Raw genomic sequence first — 12278 nt, 5'->3', positions numbered from 1 at the left:
AAATCGTGCAGAGATTTTCTGGAAATACACGTGGTTTGAGTTGGTGGGGGGTTATGTGTGTGGGGCAGGGACCCGGGTATAATTTCCAACTCAGTGAGTTCCTGTCCTATTTTCCCCACACACAATGGGGAAGTTTTAACAGAAATCCAGCAAATTCACATGTGTCACCATGGAGTTAATTTAAATGGGATAGAGAGGGAGTGGGGGCCCTTGCCGCCAGACTTTGGAGAGGGAAAGTAAAAATGGCCATGCAGGAAGCCGGCCAGCTGTGAACTTGACCAGACCTCAGAAGTGAAACTGACCACAGGGGAGCCAGAGGCTTGCTGGGAGGGCCAGGTCACAACCCCCCCCCCGCCCCCCCCAGCACACAAGCACACACACAAGGTCTGGATCCAGATGGCCTGGCAGGAGCCTGCTGGGCCGGCCTGGAGTTGGGCAGGCCCCTCCCTTGTGGCTCTCCCAGGCAGGTCCCAACCCCAGCTCCTACCAGCCTGGCTTTGAGCCCTGCCTGGTCTGGGAGCTGCAGGGTTCCAGGCCCCGGGTCTGTGTCCCTCTCCCAGGCTGGCCTGGCAGCTGGTCCGAGCTGCTCGTCCTCTGCTGGTGGCTTGGCCAGGTCTTCTGATGGGCCTGGCTTGTGGTTGCTAGGGAATGCCACGGGAGGCTTGCTTTCCCAGAAAGAACAGCAAACAAGCCTTCCTGATCTTGGGATCCTGGGAGGGGCCAGGCGGGCCCCAGCCAAGAGTTAAGCATGAGGTGGAGGGAAGCTGTCTTCCATCTCCCACCCGCAGGCTGTGAGGGTTGTGAGGAAGGTGGCGGGGAGGGGGCAGTGATTTAGAGTCGGTATAGGAAATGACCCTGGGTCTTGGGTAACCCCCAGTGTGATGGGGGAGACAGACTGTCTTGAGGAAGCCTCCCATCTAATGGGGGAGACACAGCCCCAGACTTGAAGATACCTCTAATCTGATGCGGGAGGCACAATTCGTATCCTAGAAGAGCCCCCATTCTCATGGGGGAAATGCCTCTAATTTGGTGGGGGAGAGCCGGATGCTGCCTGTGGGAATAAGGAGACACAAACTCCTGTCTTCCACGATCTTATGTACTTGAGGGGGTGGCAGCAGACAGCCCCTGTGTGGTGTGCAGTGCCATGCTAGGGGTGAGTGGGGGCCCCAGCCCAGACTCACCCCTACCAGGGGTTAGGGAAGGTTTGCCAGTAAAGAGACACTGAAGCTGAGCCCTATCGAAGTGGAGTCAACAAGCCAGGGGAGGAGACAGTTCCTGGCAGAAGAGTCAGTGCAGCAAAGGCCCGGAAGAGAGAGAACAGAGCCCATGGGGCCTGGGGAGGCTCCTGTGCCTGCAGCCCAGAGAGCGAGTGGGAGGTCAGTGGGGCCAGACGGGGAAGGGCTTACAAGGAGACACATTAAAGCATCTGGACTTACATCTTAGAACACTGGGGAGCCACTGACGGGGATTAAGCAGGGGGTGCCGTAGACAGATTTCCATCTTAGAAAGCACCAGCTCTGGCTGCAGTGTGGAGGGTGAGGGTGGGGCAGGATAGGTGGGCCAGGAGGCGGAAGTCAGAGGTAAAGGATGGGCCACCGGGATGGTGAGAAGAGGGCATTGAGAAAGCTCCTCATAGCATGCAGGACTGGGTAGGAGGTGTGGAGGTGACTGACACTGGCCTCGGGCTTCTGGGGGTAGCAGAGCAGAGAGCCTGAAAGACATCGTACCAGAGATTCGTACCTCCCCCACCACGTTGTGGAGAAACCCCCTCTGCCCTCCTTCAGCCTAACCTCCATTCTTCCTTCTCTAATTCCCCTGCAAGGGCAAAAGTGCTTCATCGGCTCCCCATCTTTAATGTGGCCCCGGAGGCTGCGTGAGGCCCCTGCCAACCCCTCCAGACTCACCGCCTTGCTCCAGCTGTCCTCTTCCTCAGTCTCTGCTCTTCCCCAAACCAGCCCCCTCACAATTCTCCAAGCTTCAAGCCACAGGGCCCTCTAGCCACAGGGCCTTTGCATAGGTTGTCCTTTCTGTAATACTCTTTCTCCTTCTTTCCTCTTTCCCCTTCTTTCTCAAGTTACCTCCCAGTTCAGTGCTTCCTTGGGGAAAAGCTCTCACCACACTCTGGATACAAATCAAGTTTCTTGAGTCCAGGTTCAGAGCACATCAAGTTCCACCCCTTTTCTTTAGACCATTTATCTCTCTTTGCAATTAGGCACCCGTCTGAGTGATTATTTGATTACTGTAAACTTCAGGAAACCAGAGACAGGGTCTGGTTTTGCTCACCATCTAATCCTGCGCACCTTGCCTGGTGTACAGCTAGCACCCAATAAAAATCTGTTGAATAAATGAATGAATGTGGTCTAAAGTGGCACTGTCCGATAGAAATATACTGCAAGTGACGTATGTGATTTTCAATTTTTTAGTAGCCACATTACAAAAGTAAAAGAAACAGGTGAGATGAGCATAATAATACATTTTATCTCGCCCAATATATCCAACATATCTTTTCAACATATAATCAATATTTTAAAATTACTGATATTATATGTTACTTTTTTTCTGCTAAGTTTTCACAATCCAGTGTGTATTTTATTCTTACAGCACAACTCAGTTCGGATTAGACCCATTGCAAGTGCTCAGTAGCTACGTTTGGCTAATGGCCACCACATCGGGCAGCTAGCTCTAGAGTCAGACCTCATTCTGAGCCCCCAGTGGGCTCAGAGGGCAGATAGGTGTTCCCTGGCTTCTTCCTGTATCATCAATCTGCTTGGGCCCGAGGCCTATTGTTCCCCCCTCCCCATCCCCAAGGCTCTCTCCTCTCCACTCTTTGTCTCTTTCATTCTCTAGGTTACAGAATGATACCATCTTTGTCTGCTCATCAGGGCCCCTTCTCTTCCCCTAGTGCCTCCCTCCCCTCTTTCATCCTGTGCAATGAAGCTGAGATGAGACTCGGAACAATAGGAAAGGCCTCTCCACCCAGTGGGGAGGGGCCTGATGGGGGCCACTGAGCCTGTGCTCCAGGGGAAGAAGGGGCTGAGCCAGAGCTGGGGTCATAAGACATCTCCCATGATGCTCTGGGCTGTGGGGGTCTGCTGACCATATGCCTGGGGGAGGCAGCTCCTCTGATAATGCAAAGCAGATTCCTCTCAGCTTTGTGGCAGCTGGTGGGCAGAAGGCCAGAGGACAGGACTGAGTCCCCAGGCATCTGGGTTCAGAAGAGCTGAGGCCAGGAGGGCTCCTTCAGCCTCCAGCCCCCTGACTCCCTCCAACGCCCCTGCCCTCATGCTGACCCCTCCCGACTACACCAGGTTTCCCTGGGCCCCACCCCAGGCTCCAGATCACCCTCCAGCTCTATCAAAGACCCCCAGTTCTCAGCACACGTCCTTGGGGATCTTTGATGCAACATCCTCAATGAGAAGGGCCTCCAGCATTCTCTTCCAGGTAGACCCTGGGCAGGGCTGCTCATCTCCACGCACAGGGTGACTCCTCCCAGGCCCCACTGGAAGTTAGGGCTTTCCGCAATAATTTCCACACCCCAATCCTACCTATTTCAATCCTCCAATCATCTCAGAGGCGAGGCTAGGATCACCTTTCTAAGGCTCTGTCATGGAAGAACGGTAAGGAACCTTCCAACTCGCAGTCCCCATTCCTCCCAGGGCACTCAATCCTGCGCTCTTCCCACAGCATCTGGGCACTTCCCCATTCCTGTGCTCCCTTCCCGGCAACCCCTGCTCCAGCTGTTTCCAACAACATTCCCAAAGGGCTCCTGCGAGAGGTGGGATTGGGTCATCCTCCCTGGGTGGGGACTGCTCCCTTTGGAGAAGTCTGGGAATGCGCCCATCCCCCTCCTATCTTCTAGTGACTCATAGAATCTAGGGGTCCTTCTGCGTCATCCAGGAGCCTGTCGCCCTCCTGAGAAGCCCTCAACACTCTCTGGCCTGGGCCTGGGGCTCAGCGTCCACATTCCAGGGGCCCGGCCCCACCCCAGGGCCTAAGGCTTCAATCAGCACTCCAGATGGTTCTCATTCTACGCCTACGCACCTTGGGATGCCAGCGGTCCACATCGGATGTGCGGGCCAGGGGCACGGGGCAGCCGGGCCTCCGTCTGTCGACCGTGGACCCACAGATCACACGGTGACCTCCTGGAAGATGATGCCGAGGGTTCAGAAGCCACACCCACCTGGGAGCTCCCCTCTCTTCACTCTGCGTACCAGTTTGGATTCCTCATGTTGTAAAAGGGAGAAAACCCAACTCAGGGTTGTTTATGGGAATTTACTGTCCGTCTGAAGTGAAAGGTGCAGGGGTAGGGCTGGCTCTAGGCACAGCTTGATAAAGAGATTCAAACAACATCCTACCACCCAGTTTCTCCCTTTCCATCTCGTGCCTCCTTCCCTCGCACAAGACGCTTTCCTTGCGGTGATAAGACGGCTGCGTGCCTTCAGGTTCACGCCGGTGGGAAAGAGAGCGCCTCGGTCTTAGCATCCGGCGAAAGTCTCCAGGCGTCTCTGGTTCTGATTGGCCCATCCGGGGAATGGCGATCACTGATTGGGCAAGGTGGACGTCACATGCTCCATCCACAGGAGCGAGGGTGTCGCCCCGCCTGAGGCACTGGGAGAGTGGGGGAAACTGAGGCACAGTCACCAAAAGGGGACCCCAAAAACAACAAATGTAAGGCTCCAGCCTAGATCAACACTTGGGCTCTTCCCTCTTCACCAGGCAACCTGAGCGAGACTCCACCCCCCGCAGACCAAGTGCGTCTTTCTGGTCAGAATCGCCATGAAACAGCAGGGACGTCCTATGCGAGGACTTGAATGCCAGGCTGAGCAATTTGGACTGATCAGGGAGCTACAGAGCTACGGCTTCCTTGGGGGGAGGGAGAGGGAGGACGTTCTGGAAGGAGAGGCAGGGAAGACCAACTGCGAGGTTGGTGCTTCGGGCAAGGGAGCTAGCAGTGGGGAAGAAAAGAGGGGAGCAATTCAGGAAATATTAAAAAGAGAGAACAAACCTGCCTTGGCACAGGACCATATGGGATATAGTAAAGCAGAGAGAGTACATGACTCCCAGTCTCCAGCTTTAGCAACCGAGGGGATGATGGTGCTGTTCACAGAGATAGATCCCTGGAGGAGGACCAGGCTCTCGTGGAACATCAAGACGTCCATGTTGAAACAGAAACAAGAGTCATAGATACAGAGCACAAACAGGTGGTTGCCAGAGGGCAGGGGAGTGAGAGGAGGAGAGAAATAGGCGAGGGAGATTAAGAGGTGCAAACTTTCAGTTATAAAATGAAAAAGTCGGGCTTCCCTGGTGGCGCAGTGGTTGAGAGCCCACCTGCCGATGCAGAGGACATGGGTTCGTGCCCCGGTCCGGGAAGATGCCACATGCCGCGGAGCGGCTGGGCCCGTGAGCCATGGCCGCTGAGCCTGAGCGTCCGGAGCCTGTGCTCCGCAACGGGAGAGGCCGCAACAGTGAGAGGCCTGCGTACCGCATAAAAAAACAAAAAAAAAAGAGACATACAACATGATAAATATAATTAACACTGCTGTGCGTTATATATGAAAGTTGTTAAGACAGTAAATCCTGAGCTCTTATCACAAGGAAAACATTTTTTCTATTTCTTTAATTTTGTAACTATATGAGATGACAGATGTTCACTAAACTTACTGTGGTAATCATTTCATGACGTATGTAAATCAAATCATTACTCTGTACACCTTAAACTTATACGGTGCTGTATGTCAATTATATCTCAATAGAACTGGGAGAAGAAAGTTCCCATGTTGAGCTTGAGAAGCTTGTGGGACATTCAGAAGAGAAAAGCAGGTGTTTTTTTTTTTTTTTTTTTTTTTAAATCAGGAGCAGGGAAATTCGAGGGCTACAGTGGAATACTTACAAATCATCTGCCATCCACTAGGTGAGGTCCCTGGGAGAGAGAGCCCTTGGGGGTAGTCCTGTTTAGGTGACCAAGGAGAATGCGGAGGCAGAGATGATCTCGGGGGGCCAGTCAGTGTGTTGAAAGGCCTGGATCTTGCAACATCAAGGGAGCCTAAGAAAGGAGCATGTTTCTAGGAGTAACAGCAGGTGATTCCCAAGGCACGTGCTGCAGGGAGGCCTGGGAGGGAGAGGCTGGGGAGAGCCAATGGATTGGACCTTGAGAGTGCAGGAGAGACGGAAGGCAGTGGTCGGAGGAGAGGCTGGCAGGTGAGATGGTAGAGACGCCCCGCCCTGGGACAAGGAGGGGCTTCCTTGGTGGGGAGGGAGAGGGAGGACGTGATCTCCATGGTCAGGGAGCTTTAAGGTGTAAAGCCAGGCTGCCTTGAGCCGTCCCTCCCACCTTGGACTCTGCAGCCTAGTTCTACCAGCTGAGCCCTTCTGTGTGGCCTTGAGGGACCAGGCCAGCTGAAGAGGGGTCAGCTTTGGTCCTCAGGGTCCCGCCCCTCTTGTTGCCCCGATCATCTTGCCCTCTACCCCCACCCATTCTTCAGACCCCTCACCTCCAGCTCATCGCCACTGATGCAGGATTAATTAGCAAGAATTAGTGCCTGGTTCTCAAGGAGTTCAAAGTTCAGCTAAAACGAAGAGGGAAATTGTCTAACAATTCTAAATGCAATTGGATTCTGCCAGGGGAACCACAACCTAGATCCACCGTTGAAATGCCTCCTCTTTGAGACTTTAATAAGCAGCCATGAGGCCCTGCGAGTGAGAGCCTCACTCCATCCCTTTCAGGGCCGAGGAAGCTGCCAGAGTCACGTTAGGTTCACGCAGAAACTACCTTGGCAGCTCTGGGCACCAAGCCCCACCCCTTCCTGGGGTAACACGTGGGCTGGGCACGTGCCCAGAGAGTGCCACATGCCTGTCAGGCTGGGGCCTGCTTCACGCCTCTCCAGGGAGGCTGCCAGAAACCCTGGACCAGGGCAACCCCAGAGTGGTGACTCAGGTGAGGGGCGGGGCGGCGAGGGAAGGCTGCAGTCTAGGCCAGATTGTGGGGCCTGGCCAGCCAGGGGAAGGGGAGGGAGCACAGGCACCAGGGGCAGGGGCTTGGCCCCGTATCTGGGAGCGTGGTCATGCCTCCCTTGGTAGGAGGGCAGTCTGCTTGGCGTCGAGGCTATCTCAGGCTGACCAAACGGAGTTGATGCCCTGAACGCCAGGCAGCCCTCTGTCAATGAAGAGCTTCCACTGAGGACAAAGGGCAGCCACAGTCCAGCCTGCGGCCAGGATAACGGTGGAGGTGGGGTGGGCTGGGGTTTGTCGGTGGGAGCCAGAGCCCGATCCTCTGGACTCGGGCCCCCACGTCTGGCCTCACGGTGGAGAGGCCCTGGAGCCCCTAGGGGACCCTCGGGCCTAGGGGCTGACCAGAGCCACTGAGGTGGCTGAACTGAGCAACACAGCTGCCTGTTATCCAGGGCCTCTGGGGACCATGCTTAGTGATAACAGATGACATTTGTCCAGCATTTTAAAGTTGACAAAGCACTTCCACAGCTGTAATTTCACGTGATGGTCTCATGAGTCCTCCCAGAGAGGTATTGTTGGACCCACTTTACAGATGAGACAACTGAAACCCAGAGATTTGCCCAAGGCCACCTGATAGGAAGTGGCATCGCCCACCTGGGAGCCACATGTACCCCCAGCGCCCTTGTCTCCTGTCCTGCCCCCACCTCGGCGCCCCCCACGCCCCACCCCGCAATGCACCAGGCTGCCTCTGCTGCCAACGGGATGAGGGTGGAGGTGTTTGTGCTGGGGGTAATGTGAGGACAAAGGGTGGGGGCAAGGGGCTGGTCTGGGGAGGCAGGGAGCCTGGAGTGGGGGCTGGAACTCAGATGGGGAAATGGGGGCTGAAGATAAGCTCCGACCCCATTTAGGTACTTCCAGCGGCTCACTCCCCTTCCAGAATCCCCTGCCCCCTCCTACAAAGAGTGGCAGGGACAGCTGCAGCCCATGAGGGGAAGAAAGGGGATCCCCGTTTACAGCCCGGTATCTTCACATTGATGTGCAACCAGCACCCCCTCCCCTCTCCCCCCAGCCCCCCATCCAGGCTGCAGGAGGCTGGCGCCACAGGGAGCCTGGCATAGAGCCACATGGGCCAGGCTTGGTGGAGGGGGCAGAAGACCAGCCAGACCACCCTGCAACCCAAGGCCCACCCTGGGGGACCCCTGCCTGGGCCCCTCTGCCCATCCCCCACTGCCCACCTCTCTGACCGGCCACTGAGAGTCCTCAGAGCTTGAGTTTCAGTCTGGGATTCGCACAAGTCCACCCTTTTGGGCACTCCTGCCCCTCCCTACCCTGGGCTCTGTTGGGTCCTGCTGGGTAACCCCACAGGGACCTTCCCCGGGTCCCTGTAATGAAGCCCCAAGGCCACCTTTGCTGCTGGTTGTTTGGGCTCCAAGGGACACAAGTGTGACCTTTAGAGTCACACAGTCCTGGGTTCAAATCCCAGCTTGGCCACTTACGAGCACTGGGATCTTGGGCAAGGTAGTCACACATTCTCACTGAGCCTTTGTTTCTCAGCTGTAAAGTGGGAATAAGTAGCAGCTCCCTTGGAGATTTGCTGTAAAACTTAAAGCATATGTGAGATTAGACCTGGCACAACCCTGGCTCACAGATATTTGAATCATTGTCATCCCCCACCCCCACCCCAGCATTAGAGGCCCCCACAGGAACCCTCCCCGCCCTTCCAGCTTATCCCCCACCCTTCAGCCAGACTGGATGACTTGTGTCCCCTGAGTCCAGCCTACGCTTCCCATTTGGGGCTTTTACTGCTGCGCCTGCGTCCTGGGGGGCCCTCTCCCCAGCTCTGCCTGTGGCCACATCCCTTTCCCAGCTCCTCCTGGAATTCCTCCCAGATCTCCCTCTCCCACTGCAGGCAGGATATCTCCTTAGCACTGCAGAGAATGGACTCTACTCCATTTTGGGTCCTTGCTTTATCTTTCATTAACCTATAAGCTGACTCATCTCTGCAACCCTCCCCATCTCCATGGGGGGCTTCCCCCCAGCCCCTGTACACGGAAGGTGCCCAAAGCCTATGGAGTGCCGACTGTGTTCGCCCTCCGTGGAGCAAGTTCAGCCCATCTCCCTCCAACCTGCTTGGACCCACTTCCACACGGAGCCATCACACCATCCAGCGAGGACAGAGCATTGCCATTCCAAGGGAACTTGGAACCCAACTGTACTCGGATATGATAAAGAGAGCGGGAAAATGGAGAAAGCAGCATGTTAATGGGAGTCAGCCCTGTGACTTAATCCAGCTTGACACAGTTGTGCAAAAACCATTCACGGGTTGTCCCTCTGGCTCCAACCAGGCCAGCAGCTCACACCTTCCCCCATTCTCGGCTGTCGATGTGGAGGTGGGAGAAGCCACCCACAGACGCCAATCTGCAAGACAGACAGAGCCTGGGCCTTCATGCAGGGGCTAGGTGTAGGCTGTAGGGTTGGGGCGAGCAAAGTCGGGGACAATCGCTGAGCTTGGCTGCAGCTGACACAGGACTGGAGACGAATGCATGAGACACCTGTCTGCCTTCTGGGCTGCTCTCCCCCTCCATTCCCCACTCCAACCTCTTTCAGAGTTTTACTAAAGTCCCTTCTTCGTTTCACCTGAACTGTAAGCTCCTTGAGAACAAGGGACTGGCTCTTACCCCCTCACCCAGCGCTGTGCCTGATGAACAACTATTAGTACAATCACCCCATTGTAAAGATGAGGAAACTGAGGCTCAACGACATATAGTGACTCATAAAGTCACACCATGAATGCACAGCAGAGATGGGAACCCATCTGAGACTTTGGGCCTCCATTATTCTGGACTCTTCTCAGAGTCCCCTTTGAGGGGCAGGTTCTCAAGGGCAAGATATTCTCTACAAACAAACTCCTGAAGCCAGCAAGTTCTGGAGGATTCAGGAGCAGAAAGCAGGCTCCTTCCTCCCCACCCACGCACTCCTAGTGATTTCGGATGCACGCAGCAGTGAGCGGTAGCTTACAGTAAGCCGCAGCAGCAAACGGTAGCTGGAAGCAAGATCTTAGTTCCCTGACCAGGAGCCCTAACAGCTAGACCTCAGAGGCCAGAGGCTAGGGCCTAAATCTCCAGTCCTTGCCTGCGTTGACAAGAATGAATTCTGACGAGGAGGTGGAAGGTAAAGAGAAAAGTAAAACATTTATTGGAAAAGCAGAGTACGTGGGGAAAGACACACGGGCGAACTCTCTGAGAGTCGCACCTTTGGGAAGTTTAAATCCTTTATAAGGGGGCAGTTTTCCGGGTCTCTGTCTTCCCTCTGGCCAATTGTCTTGTTTTTTCCCCCCCCCCCCGGCTAATTTGTCTCAGGACCCACCCCACCACCCCAGGTGCACACACACCTGTCAGCCAAGATGGATCTCGCCGCAAAGGCATCTGGGAAAAGCAAGACTCATTATGGCCTGGCGTGCCCTGATTTTTGACCCCCAAGGAGACTTTTTGCGCATTTGTAGTGTCTCCCTTGCCCCAAGGTGGGGGGGGTGGTGGTAGGTGATCTCTTGATCCTTTACTCAGACAAGGTTTAGGCCCTCTTTGTTCCTGCCATGACTGTTATCTTAAGGTGTCCACAGGAGACAAAGCCTGGCTGTTTACCCTGTTTCTGTTGTTACTTCCATTTCGGAGAGTAAACAGGAGGCTGATTGCAAGTGCCTACCTGGAGCCCACCTATCTCCTGTCTCAGGAAATGCAAACAGGAGGCTAGTTTGTAAGTGTCTGGCCTGAGGCCCACTTTTTTCCTGCCCCACGAAATGTAAATAAGGAGGCCATTTGTAAATGTCTAACCTGGAGCCCATCTATCTCCTGCCTCACTAGGTCTCCGAAAGTCATCTCCTAGCTTTGGAGGCCCTGAGCAAGGTCACTGGCCACTGGTCAGAAGGGCCTCCTCGTTCCTGTTATTTTCAACAAACCCCTAGTCTCCCTCCCTCCCTGCCTTGGCTCTGATGAGGAGGACATGAGGCACTTGGGCGGGGGCGGGGGCGGGGGTGGGGGGGGGGGTGGGGGTGGTCACTAGGTGGCGGGGGCGGGGGTGGGGGTGGGGAGGCGGGGGGCGTGAGCCAGCCAGTGATGCCTGTGGAAGGCGACTCCGGGGTCTGGCTCCCAGGTTCCAGTCTTTCTGGGACCCAGGGCCATCCCTATATAAATAGCAAAGGGCCGCACTCTCCCTTCTGCCCGCCTTAGGTCTAACCTCGGTGTCTTCTGCAATTTGGAGCAGACAAAAATTGCTGGCAACAACTGTTAAGAAGCCCCCAGAGTGATGGGAAAGGCATGATTCTGGTCTCTAGTCAGTTCCCAATCTGATGGCGGAAACAGGTCGCACTTGGAGTCGGCAGAGAGAGGAAGAGCAGTGGGCCTCATTGCCGGGCAGGGGTGGGGTGGGCAGAGGGAAGGCGACTTGTGTGAGCCGAAACGGGCTCGCAAGAAGGGCTGGGCCAGGAATTTTTGGCCGGAGGAAAGGCCTGGGGAGACCCAGCGGCCGGCGTGGGTGGGGGCGGAGGCGCCTGCCAGGACTGGCCCACGGAGCAGGGTGGCTGAGCGGCTGCGGAAGGGCAGGACCCCGGTGCTGGAGGGCCCCCTCCTGGACCCGGCTCCGGAGGCTCCAGCTGGGAAACCTAGGCCTGTGGGCCCTCCCCCTTCCCAATCCTCGGGTGCTAAAACGCCCTCGACATTTACGACTTCAGGAGGGTAAAGATCCTGAGAAATGAATCGCAGACCATATGGATTTGTTTCCTGGGTTAAAAAAAAAAAAAAATCCTTCTAATTAGGCCGGGAAAAGCCATTGGCCTGGGTCTCCAGGCCCCTGGATTCAATTAGAGCCCGGCCTCCCCCACGCGCGGGGCCCCACGCACAAGGTCCTCCCCGCCCCCTCCAGGCGCGGGTTCAGAGGTGCCTGGAGAAGGGGCGGAGGTGCCTGGAGAAGGGGCGGGTCCCGACAATGTTGTTTTCAATTGGGATGAATTCGATGTTAAATCCCCTGCGGCTGTTGCGAGTCTTCAGCGCCCAGTCTTCCCCCCACCCGGCCCCCTGGGCTACTGTCTGTGAGAAGAGAGGTTTTGGGACGGGACCTCCTTGGAGCCCCCTTCTCTCTCTGCGAGGAAAAACTTCTTTACATAAGACTAAAACGGAATCGTTGAGCAAGTTGAAAGGTGTAATTATGGGTATTTAACCCCCAAAATATTTTTAAGAGTTGGAGTAAGACTTTTTCTACGATACATGGAAACGAGCCCGAAGAAGCCCCTAACTCCTCCACCTGTGCTCTGGGTTCTCTCAGTCTGTCCCCTCAGT

This window comes from Lipotes vexillifer, unplaced genomic scaffold (assembly GCF_000442215.2).
Source record: "Lipotes vexillifer unplaced genomic scaffold, Lipotes_vexillifer_v1.1 scaffold591, whole genome shotgun sequence".
Lineage (NCBI taxonomy): Eukaryota > Metazoa > Chordata > Mammalia > Artiodactyla > Lipotidae > Lipotes > Lipotes vexillifer.
Note: the sequence above shows the minus strand (reverse complement) of the source record.